The sequence below is a fragment of the Phyllostomus discolor genome, chromosome 4 (assembly GCF_004126475.2).
Source record: "Phyllostomus discolor isolate MPI-MPIP mPhyDis1 chromosome 4, mPhyDis1.pri.v3, whole genome shotgun sequence".
Lineage (NCBI taxonomy): Eukaryota > Metazoa > Chordata > Mammalia > Chiroptera > Phyllostomidae > Phyllostomus > Phyllostomus discolor.
This window is the reverse complement of record NC_040906.2, coordinates 48,190,020-48,201,918: the sequence shown is the minus strand read 5'-3', so window position 1 is coordinate 48,201,918 and position 11,899 is coordinate 48,190,020.

Below are 11,899 nucleotides of genomic sequence, written 5' to 3'. Positions count from 1 at the left end.
TAAATGCTATGTTATCAAATATTCCTGAATTAAATTCCTAACTTCTACCTTTTAATAAAAATGTAAGCAATGAATAACATTTCTGAGCTGTTCATTATAATTCATTCATGGAAGTTATGCTAAGGGGGACGGAAACAGTATTAAGAAACCAGATCTAACATGCTCTTCTGAAGAGAGTCCAGGCATACCATGTCTCACAGCATTGCATTTAGCACAATTATAGCACAATAAAGGGGTTAAGGGCATGGACTCTGCAGCCAGTGAGCATGGGTTGGAATTTGGACTTTACCATTTCACTAGCTATGTGACCTTGGGGAAACTACCCAACCCCTTTGAGCCTCAGTTTCCTCACCTATAAAATGGGAATGATTATGGTATTCATCCTCATGGGGCAGTATTGAAAATCAAATGAGTAAGTGCAAGAAAATCTCTTGAGACAGAGCACATAAATACTTGCTGTTATCATGTTGGCAAGCATTGAGCTAAGTACATCACATAAATTATGTCAATTAAATATATAAAGCAGGCATTATTTTTACCCCAAATTAAAGATTTAAAAACAAGGTTTAGAAGGGTTAAGTAACTTGTCCAAGGCTGCTCAGGTACAGTTAAGAGTAGAGCCAAGATTCCAACCGAGGCATTCTGCTAACAGAGCCCATTTGCTTAAAAACTCTGTCATACTGCCCTGACTTTTAGCTTTCCAGCCAAGCTGAGTTGGGTTGGGTCAGGTGCAGTATGATCTGGCCTGACTTAGGTTCTGTTTATGGAACCGTATACAAGTAGGCAACCCTTCAGAGAGTGGAACACTCTAATCAGCAGCATGCCACCCGCCCCCCGCATGTATAAAATTAGATCTCGATTATCCTCATTAATTTCTTTTTAGTTTCCCAGGATTCTTGGTGACCATGGAATTTTTCTGCCCTCTGAAAGAGGAATTCAGCAGCAAGAAAAACTGACCTTACTGAATTGGTTGCTATTCATGATGCAGTTTTATGAAATAGAATTGACTTGCATCAGTGGTTAAAAATACCCTTTTTGAATCTTTTAAGTTATACAGATATAGATTGAAAAGACAAAAGCTTCCTATAATTTCTAATGGAAATGGTATAGAAATAAATACTGAAAGTGATACTGAAATACAAGTAAGCAATGAAATGATGAAGTGTTCTGTCACTGGAAATTTGAACCTTTTCCTCCTCCTGTGTGTCGAACATGCGGCAGGAGGGGAGCAGGGGCCATGGTTTCGCAGGCAGGCTCCCCGTCCTTCAGGGACTGTCTGACTGTCACACTGAGCAGTTTTACACCCCATCAAATAGATTCTCTTTGTTCGGAAAATAAACACAAAACTTATCACATATTGTTTGGCTAGTCATTTTAATTAGAGTAGCGTGAGCTATTAATTATGAATATCTCTGTAGAGTACTAATAAAATGACTCAAGAAAAAATCAACAATAGTAACAATTATTGAAATAATGGCTAACTTTTATTAAGGGATTTCTGTATGCCAAACACTTTATATATGTTATCTAATTTAATCCATATATCACCCTATGAAGTCAATACTGCTATTGTCCTTATGATATAGAAGAGGGAACTGAACTGAGGTACAGTGTGTTGAATTATCTTGCTCAAGTGTGGCAAGAACAACTAACTTTTCACCCAAATTTGCGCTCCCCTTTTCACGGAATCAAGCTGCCCAGGCAGGGACTATGCTTCCCAGCTTCCCTTACATCTTGGTGGCACCATGTGACTGGCCCTCACCAATAGAAAGAAGTGGCAGAGATGTGTGTCTTTTCCAGCCTTGTTAGTGCCTGTGCCTTCTCCACACTCTCTGCTTATCTGATGGTTGCATGCAGAAGATGCTGAGGTTCTAAGAGGTGCATGAACCTCAAGATGAAGGAGCCTTATCTCTGAATCACAGCATGGAAGACTGCTTACCAGGGACACCACCATTGGATTGTTAATGTAGGTGAGAAATAAACTTCTGTTGTGCCAAAGCAATGGTAATTGGGGGGGGGGAGTTGTTTGTGACAGGAACTACTGCTATCCTAAACCATACGCAAGATTAACCTGGAGGAGCCAGGAAGCAAATTCAGGGATTCTGACTCCAGAGAACCCCTGACTTCTTAACCACTCCACTGGAGTGCCTCTCAGGAAAGGGGGCAATAAGCTCTTCACTGTAGTTCATTCACAGCAGAAATGCAAAGAGGGAGAGAGACAGGGGTAAGAGACTAATTCTAAAGAGCTCTTCTGAGGAGAGTCTGGGCACACTTGTGCCTCATTTCGTTGTATTTATCTTTGGTCACTTGACGTCAAAAAACTCAACCTTATCCTGAAATGTTGATGATAGGAAAGTTGCATTTCTTTTCTCATTTTAAACTGAATGTCAGCTCTGTTTTCTAAGACCCCCCCCCCACACACACAGAACACTGATTTAAGGAAGAAAAATAAAATAATTATTCTAGATACATTCCTGAGTGAATTAGGTAATTTCCCATTCTCTAAAATTGAGAAGTGTGTCCTTAACGCAGCGGTGCTCAGACTCCACAGTGCAGGCTGGATGGTGACAACTATGCATCGACTTAGCTGCTAGCTGAATGCAAGCAAACTGGATTTCCGAGCTCCCTGTCCCACGCCACCACTCCACTTTCCCTAAACCATCCATTACCCAAGCCAACTCGTACCTTTTTTATGGACCACATTTTCTGGATGGTTATGATTTTAAAATCTCTGGCCTCAGAGTGCTATAATTACCTATTGATGATGTAATTAGTAACAAAATTTAACAGGGTATCAGGGGACACCTAGAACCTTTCCAAACGCATCCACCTCATTTATAAAGGGTTTCGAACCACTCCCCCAACCAACTGCCCATAAAACCAGGGCTCCCAGGGTGACAGAATTCACCTACTCCTAGTGAACAGTGCACACTGACCTATGCAATAATGTTAGGCTGAAGAATATTATAAATGCTGTCAGTGACCAGTAACTCACAAGTGCTCTCATTACCTTACCAGCAACGTAGGCAGGTGTGCTCAAGTTAGCACCCTGGGATACATTAGACATGATGTAGGGAATTAGTCATTAGTCCCCATAAGGCATGTTTTTCTCCCACTGTGGTGATGTGGAGGGTTAACACGAGAGCTCCAGTGTGAGGCTGGGCCAGTCTCTGGCAGCTTAGACGTTGTCTAATGAGAGCTGTGAAGGCCAGCCCTGAGTTTACGTGAGATGGGGATTTTCCTTTCAATCCTGCCCCTCACCTGCCATCCCCTTCACAATGCAGATTGCCCAGAGAGAATTGGGCATAGTCTTAAAGAGATATCATAAAGGCCCATTACAACAGCTTAGTGTCCAACATACAGCCTCAGCCTGGATTGTGGCTGCAGGCTTTTTTAGAAATGTGAAGTGAAAGAAACTGGTTAGGTCAGCTTGTGTTTAAGGAGTTTTGTGGCATCAGATGTAACAATGTCAAACATGACAGCAAAATTCTATACTCTGATAATATTTTACCTCATCGATGATAAAGAAGCAATGAAATTCTGAAGGCCCTTTGGGACTCTGGAAACTTCTAGAGTTAGTTTAACAAACCATTGACCTGAGGCTTTCAATGGAACGTAGATATAGAGGTGAAAAAGCAAAGTGCCAGGCTTGTGTTGCTGAGATAAGTCCTGACATTTAAAGTCGAAGTGGATGGGAGATTTGTTCCTGAGTAGAGGAACTATGAAGAAACGATATTTCATTTAGAGTTTGGGAAGCACTTCAGCAGAGTTGGAATGCAAGCTTGCCACAATAGAAATCTCTGTAAGATTAATGAATCTAATGCTGAATGGAAATTAGGCATTCCCTAAAATGAAGGCAAAGCTCAAAGTTTCAAATATTCAGCTTGATTCAGCCTTCAGCTTAGACGATGAAGGTTAGAATTAAACTGAGGACCCTGGAACAAATTCTATGGATCAGGGTAGAGGAAACAGAGGTTCCTCTGCCTTTCAGTCAGGGCTGTCTCGAACATCAATACCCTTTTGAGGTGGAATGTTTTAATCTTGGGGTTATCTTTTGCTAGCAATGTTATCTTAAATTAGGCACTTTCTCTCCTCTGAGTCTCATCTGCAAAATAGAGCTAATAATAATATCTTCCCCACCCTGGCTGGTGAGGCTCAGTGGATTGAGTGCCGGCCTGAGAGCAAAAGGGTCACTGGTTCAATTCCCAGTCAAGGCACATGCCTGGGTTGCAGGCCAGATCCCCAGTTGGGGGCATATAAGAGACAAGCAATTGATATATCTTTCATACACTGATGTTTCTCTCTGTCTCTTTCCCCCTCCTTTTCCTTCTATCTAGAAGTAAATGAATAAAATCCTTAAAAATATCTCCCCAATTTCTCATATTTATGGAGACCAAATGAAGTAATATAGGAGATTCCACTTAAACAAACAAACAAACAAATTGAAAGAGCAGCTTGATCCTAAATGAGAGAGTGTTCGTATACTGAAAGTTTCAAGCTCCAATCTAGGAAATGGCCTTGACTCTTGGCAAAGTTTGGTTAATAGGTCAAAGATTCATGGAAATGATTTGGACTTAAACACCAGGAACTGTGTGGCAAAAACTGCTCTGAGTGAGCAGACACTAAAATGTGTAATGGGGAATAGGTGGTATGGTTGGCCTTACCGTACTTCTTGCTGTCCTTCTGAAGCAAGGAGCACTTTGATAAGCTTCTTCAGAAGCCTGCAGCAGAGGCACCACCTGACAAGTCCCTTGTCAGGAGGACATGCCTGCTTCTTTCCTGGTGGGTACAAGTGGTGTCTTCTTTGGAAAGTGACCCATGAGTCATGTCCCATCTTTTCCCCAGCAGAGGGATCTGAATCAGAAATTCCCATGCCCCCCTTCACTACCCACCCTCTCTTATTCGCTGAGTTACTTCTCTCACATACACAACACCCAGAGTCACCCAGAGGCTCCTTTATGCATCGTTTCAGAAGCCCATGAGCTCTCCCCACTGCTTGGGCCACTCCACTCCAGCATGTCCTGAGCATTGTAGCCAGATGTACCTTCTTAAAACACCACATTCAGAAAATTTTGTGATAAGCCATGATTTACTCAAACTCCTTTACCAGTTAAGAGCATCCAGGGTCAGGTGTTGTTCTTCCTTTTAAAGGAAGTCCTTTAAAAGGTCCTCCACCTTTTAAAGCTTTCTCTACTCACAACCTGTGCTAAATTCAAACTAAACATGTCTTCCAAACATACAACATGTTTTTCCACCTCCCTGACCTTGACCAGACTGCTTCCCTCCTCTGTTTGAGGTGTGACATCCAAACCAAAGGCGAGACCATGATAGTGCTGAAATCTGCCATATTATCACGTAATTTCTTTGCAGTAATGCCCTGCGGAACCATGACTCCTACCTCAAGCATTTTGAAACCCCCTGGCTGAATTCATCCTTCTCTTACAATTCTTTGGGTTTTGCTAAGAACAATTACATTTTCCTTAGAATAGTTATTTATATGTTTATTGGAGTCTATCTTATAGATTATCATTATTTGATGTCAGGAAACTATGCCTTACTTTTATTGTATAATTCAGTAACTATTTGATATTTTTAAGTGAATGAAGGTGTTAGTGAATAAATGAATGAAGTTTTACCTTTCATCCTTTGCTCATACTCTTCCACACAAAACACTCTGACTTGGCTTCAAACTATCATCCATCTCTCAATGTCAAGATCAAGGTTCATTTGCTCCATAAAGCCTTCTCCAAACTACCTCAGACCCCACTAACCCCTCTGCTGTATTTATAGTATATATGCCAAAAAGTCAAACAGATTATGTCCTGAAGACATTGGTCTTAAGCAGAGGGCCTTAAATCTGAGAACCATGGATTAGGGAAACCATGAACTCTCTAAAAGTGAATGCAAATTTTTATGTACATGCCTGGGTCATTTGAGTGTCCAAGAGCTCCATGACCACCCCCACAAAAGATTAAAAAAACACTATTCAGAGGGGACTGTAAGCTGCTTCCTTGGAGCAGAGATTGAGTCTGTTTTGTACATCTTTCCTACTTCCCCCAATGGCTAGTCAAGCACTAGGAACAGAGAGGAGGCTGTCCTTGAATCCCTAGAAATATTTTCTTGACTCCCAATGTGCCTACTTAGCATAGACCCCCGCCTGAAAGGTGATGGGCAGAACTTAGTAATGGCATTGTAAGTAGATAAGCAAGTGATCTCAGGATTGTGGTGAGTTAATGCCTGAACCAAAATGGTGGAAGAGCACCTGGCTTAACAGAATTGCCTTTCTCTGTGTGAAATTCTATGACAAGATGAGGCAGGTGAGCCCTGCGCAGTTCTGGGTAGTTAAAAACCAAATCCATAAAGGAGCTGGTCCCCTCTGGAGGCAGGCCTGCTTGGTCCTGGGGTCTCTGGGCAGAATCCCTGCCATTGTTCGCTCTCCCACCTGTCTGCCTGGCCTCGCCTGCTCCAGAGAGCAGGGGAACCCACATGTGCCGAATTAATATTAAGTAGTCTTTACAAAGCATAATGTGTTAGGGAGATAGTGTTAGCAAAGGAATGTCAGAACTTTAACTTGGGATTGAGCAGCAGGACAAAATAACGTCTTTCACCAGCTGTAGTGCTTTCATTAAAAAAAACAACCTATGGAATATTTTTAAGTTACAAATGATGACTCTAGCTGTTTAATCAAAGAGTTGATTTTAAAAGAAAACAACAGGGGAAGTATGAGTGGTAATTTTTGTTTAACAAGCTCAATTCCTTTTGGTTTATCCTTGATTTAAGTCATGGTTTGTGTTATAAACCAAAAAAATTATAAGCAGCTAGTGCAGTCGTGGTTTCGATAAAACTCTCTTAAGTAATGGTGATCCCACCTTATTTAGACAAGTCAGAGGTCAATATGGCCTTATTTGCTTCTGGTTTTCATTAGTGGTGCTCTCTCTGTAGCATCACTCTTCTTACCAGCTCCTTGAATACACAGAGGATTCATGCTTCAGTTCTGCATGTATTAAGAATGCAGCCATAGCAACTAGAAGCATTAATGAACTATTTGCTTATGCAGTAATAATTAACTTCCATTACATTACTTTGTGTGATTACTTTCTTAATTGCCTGAATTATGCATCCATTTAATATTTAATAACCATTCTCAGAAATCAGACACTGGTAAAAAAACAAATTGCTCACAGTTTCCTTGCAATAATTAAACTCACCAGAATAAATGAAACCTTTTAAAAACAAATGCCTTGTGATTATATCCTTGCATATAGAACAAGATCCTAAATTAGTTATTTATTAAATCTAAATTTAAGCCCAAATAGTACATTTTTCACTTTCACCTCGGGAAATCAACCTGCCCAGTACCTGGTATCAACAACAGAATTAAGTGCCTTCTATTTTCTTTGGGAGTCACAGTCTGCATTAATATTTATTACCATGCAAAATTCAAAAGTCCTTTAAATATTGTGTTTATTATTTATTTCAACTTGGCATCTCTTTTACACAAGGTAAGTAAGATGTTGAGTTGAAGATTAAAGTGTTAACGAAATGAGATCAATAGCTCTCCATTGAGATGGGCTATTGTGAGCCTTCGCCATTCTTTTCTGCTTCCTAACACCCCCACTCACATGCTCACTCACATACTCAGGCCCACACATTCACCTCCTGGTCCCTTATACAACAGTGGAAACACGCCTGTGCAATGTGTTTTTAACCAAGCAAAAGCAGATTCATGGCAACTTATCCTCACACATTTACACTCACAGCCGGGCAGTTTGATCTCCTTGTCTTTTCAGGTTACTTGCTAGAGCTCTCAGAATCCCATGCCCTTCTGCCAGCACCCAAGCAAAGCCACATGCTGATTTGCAAAGTGATAATGCTATTATCCTATTCTATATCAGCTTCAGTTCCCAACGGCTTGCAAAGTCATCACTGTTGTTAACAAATAAAACATGTGACTGCTCTCTATCGCAGATTTCTTGAATAGATTCTATTGAATCTGGACAACTATTATTTTTTACTCTTCCCGGGACTGCATCTGCAAAATTGTTCTGCCATTCCACATTGATTATGGCAGCCATGTACAGACGTGTTTATCTGAGCCACAACCATGTTAGTCTTAAGCTACAGGGACACTGGGATGTTATTTACCGACTGTTAACCCTGTACGTCCATAATATGCACAAAATAATACGTGTCACATGAAAAATGGGGGTTGGGGGGTAACTTAAAGCATTTTGCACCAAATGAGCTAGTCCAGAAAAATAGGTTCAGCCTAAGAGATTATACACAGAGTGCCAAGCAAATAGCTGAGATGAACCATTTTCCTATCAGAGTGGAGAATCTTTGGCAAGACATGGAAATAGCCTCAGGGAAGGGGTAGCATTGGGGGTGGGGGTTAGTTTGTGGAGAAGAGCCAGAGTTTAGGGTGTCACAAGTCAACAGTGACTGCTATCCTGAGTTTCTAAACTGAGCTAAATTGATGCCAATCTCGCTGACTGTTGTTACAGTGGGCAGAGTCATTAGGATTTGCTTTTTAAATGATCTCTCAGCCTGTAAGGCTGAGAGCTGCTAGCAAGGCAAGGTTAGAGAGAAAATGATAGCAGTATGTTGATGCTTCACAGACCTCATGATAGTTTCCGTCTGTCATTATTTACGTCTGACTAGATGCGTCATGTCAGCTACCTAGAAGGCACTTTAATATGAAGCCCTTGTTTGCCTCCGCTCTTGTGCAGCCAGACTGGGATACTATTATTTTTGCATCACTACACTTAGGTGAAGCTTGCTTCAATCTTTCAGTGAAGACACACGAAAGAAATGAAAATGGTTGTGTCCAAGTTATTACGCATGCTTGTGTTCTAACAGGCCCCGTCAGCGTTGCTCAGGAAAAGAAAAAAGTGAATTTAAATCAATAAACAGACATTTATTAAAAGGTCAGCTTAATTTTATTTGTTTCAGTTTCTTCCTCTGTATTTTAGGTAAAGCTATTTTCCTTTGGCTTTGGATTAGTATATTCATTAATGAATGGAATCACTTGCGGCAGGTGGCGGGGGGGAGCGATAAAACTAAGATTTGATCAAACTTGCTTATGTTGTTTAACATCATTGTATCATTTTTATCAATTCTATCAGTGTCACTGTAAATAAAGCCACATGGAAAGCTTTTATTTTATATTTATATTATTGACACTAAAAAGGACAGATTTTCAAACAATGTGCATTTATCTGTAAAACTATATACAGAAAAGTCTAATCACAGAACCCACACTAATTTTCAAACCTAAGATTCCTATTTCATATATCAGGAAAAAATACCATTACGGCAAAAATTAATTTAGGATATTTATGTTGTCTTTCACCAACATAACAAGTGAAACTACCACTACTTTGTACCTGGGTCTGGTAGAGAAAAGAAATGTTAGCTGGAAAGATATCTAAAATGCCAGAATTTTTGAGCACCATTTTATATTAAAACCTATAACATAGCTTTTGCAGAAAGCACATTTTAATAAAGGCAAAAATCTTTAAAAAATGTAATATAACTGGATTTAAGTGTGAATAAAACAATCTACAAACACATTTAAAAACCAGAGCATATACATATATGTAATGCATCAGTAAAAACATATAAACAGTTTATAATTTTTCTTTATATGTATAATTTAGTAAAAGCACTTGAAAAGCTACAATTTAAAATAAAATAACTCAGGCTATATCTTTAGGATCACATGTTTATAATGTTTCTGCCAAGATTCTATACTTAAACAGTAAATAGCACTTTAATATCCAGAAAATGAGTTACTGCTCTCAAATGAACAGTTTAGATGCGAGAGAAAAATGCACTAACCCATCCTGCCTTCTGAGTTCTACATATTTAACAGAGTCTCAAGACTACAGTGTTAACTGAACAAATTTCTGTCAAAAGCCTGGTCATTCTGAAATAGCTGGGAATGTACAGTACTTGATATCCTTATTGAGATAGAAGTGCTTATAATTTTTAAGTCTACATAAGCTGTGTAAGCACAAAAGTATGATGATAGAAATCTCTTTTCTGTTTGAAAGATCAGACACCAGTTTCATGAGATGATACTTTCAGGTTGATGCATTCATGTTTGTGACATATTTTTATAAATTACAACTACAACACTTTGTCAGGACTAAATGAAATGCCCTGTGTGCCTGTGTGTGCACACATACACACACACACACACACACACACATTTTTAGAACATAATAGAATTTGCATTTTTAACCAATGTGACTGTCATAAACTACTAAGATAAATACAGTAATATGAAATGGAATCAATCACATTCTCTCAATCTCTTAAATTTTTTAAATAATTACATTACAGTATACATGGTAAAATACTTTTTTAAAAAGAGAATGGTTTGCCCAAGGCATTTTTCTTACCTACTGCCTGAGCTGTGTGAGAGTTGTGCCTGAAACTGAACAGTAGGTGGCAGTCAAACCACTAAACTGCTTCAAGGCTTCATTAACTAGAATCTGTTGTTAAGAGTAATAGGAAAGTAGTGTATTTTTCCATTTTAAAGAATTCATTTTATAATTAATCTTGAAGTACATTTCTAAGGTCCCAAGGTGCTGAAATAGTGAGCTGATTGCATTCTTAAGCGAGTGAGTCTAGATAAAAATGATTTAATTCAAGAAGTCTTTCTGCTCTGTCTCTATACATTTTTTTTATTTCTCTGCTATTACTGTTTTAATGTGGGTCCTTATGCAGTTTGGTAGTTGTGGACATGATCAGCACATTCTTGGGCTGGAGCCCAGAGCGATGTAAGTCATTCTTGTATATCTTTGTGTAGAGTTTAAATACCGGGCAGGCGCTCTTTGCTCCCCTAATCTTACAGACTGAATGTGTATAATCTCTTTTTGTGCCTCAGAAAAAACCCTGTTTATAGGGAAAAGGTTTCAGACAAGTAGCTGAAACACAGAATAAACATTCCCTAAAGCAGAGAATTGTAGACAATTGAAAATCCAGAGAATGAGAGTGAAAACCAGCTTTGTGTAGAAGAGACCATATTATCTCCATGAGAGGAAGGGCCTTCCTTATCTGTTGGGTTCACCCCAGTGTCCCCTTGGTTGAGAATGGGATGCCAGGAACATAGTAAATGTTCAACGAATATGTGCTAAATGAATCAATGAGTAGCCAAAATCCAAGTCCTACCCATTTCTCAGGTGTCCATCCTGGATGTTTTTGCTTTTGTTTCAGTTCTTCACAGAAAATGATAAAGCTATGTTCCCACTCCCCTCCACTGTCCCTCCCCCAAATTAACTGCTATTGGGAGTTGATTTGGCACCACCAGAACACAGCAGGATGCGAGTCTAGGGGATTCAGTTTGGAATGTCTTTTCTGTGAGTTACTGGCCAGAACTGTTTCTGGAAATCAAAGCTCATGCTACAGAAAGAGCAAACTATGTAAGAAGCACTAGCCTAAAAGGTGAGGCAACTCGGATGAATTTATGTAGCTGCCTGTGCCTCAGCTTTCTCATCTGAGATGTGAGGAAAGTATTAGTGCTTACATCAATAGGGTTGTGGTAGGAACTGAGTGAATGAGTACATGTAAAAAACTCAGACTCTTGTCAGGCACATAGTGAGTCCTCAATAAATATGAGTTTATTATTATTGCATTTTATTATATTTGTTATTAATATTAATAGTACTTCACAAAACAGGTTTTGTTCACCCTTATTTGTGCATTTAAATGAAAATCATTGTGAATGGACTTGGTGATATAAAGAAAGATTTGCACTATAGAACCAGAAGCTCCCTAACAATAAAGTATGACATGAAAGTGGCTATGTTTTAAGTTGCCCAAAAGCCTGAATTCCTTTCTTTTTTTTTGACCTGGCTTTAAGGACAGCCAGGAAATAATTAGCACTCACTAC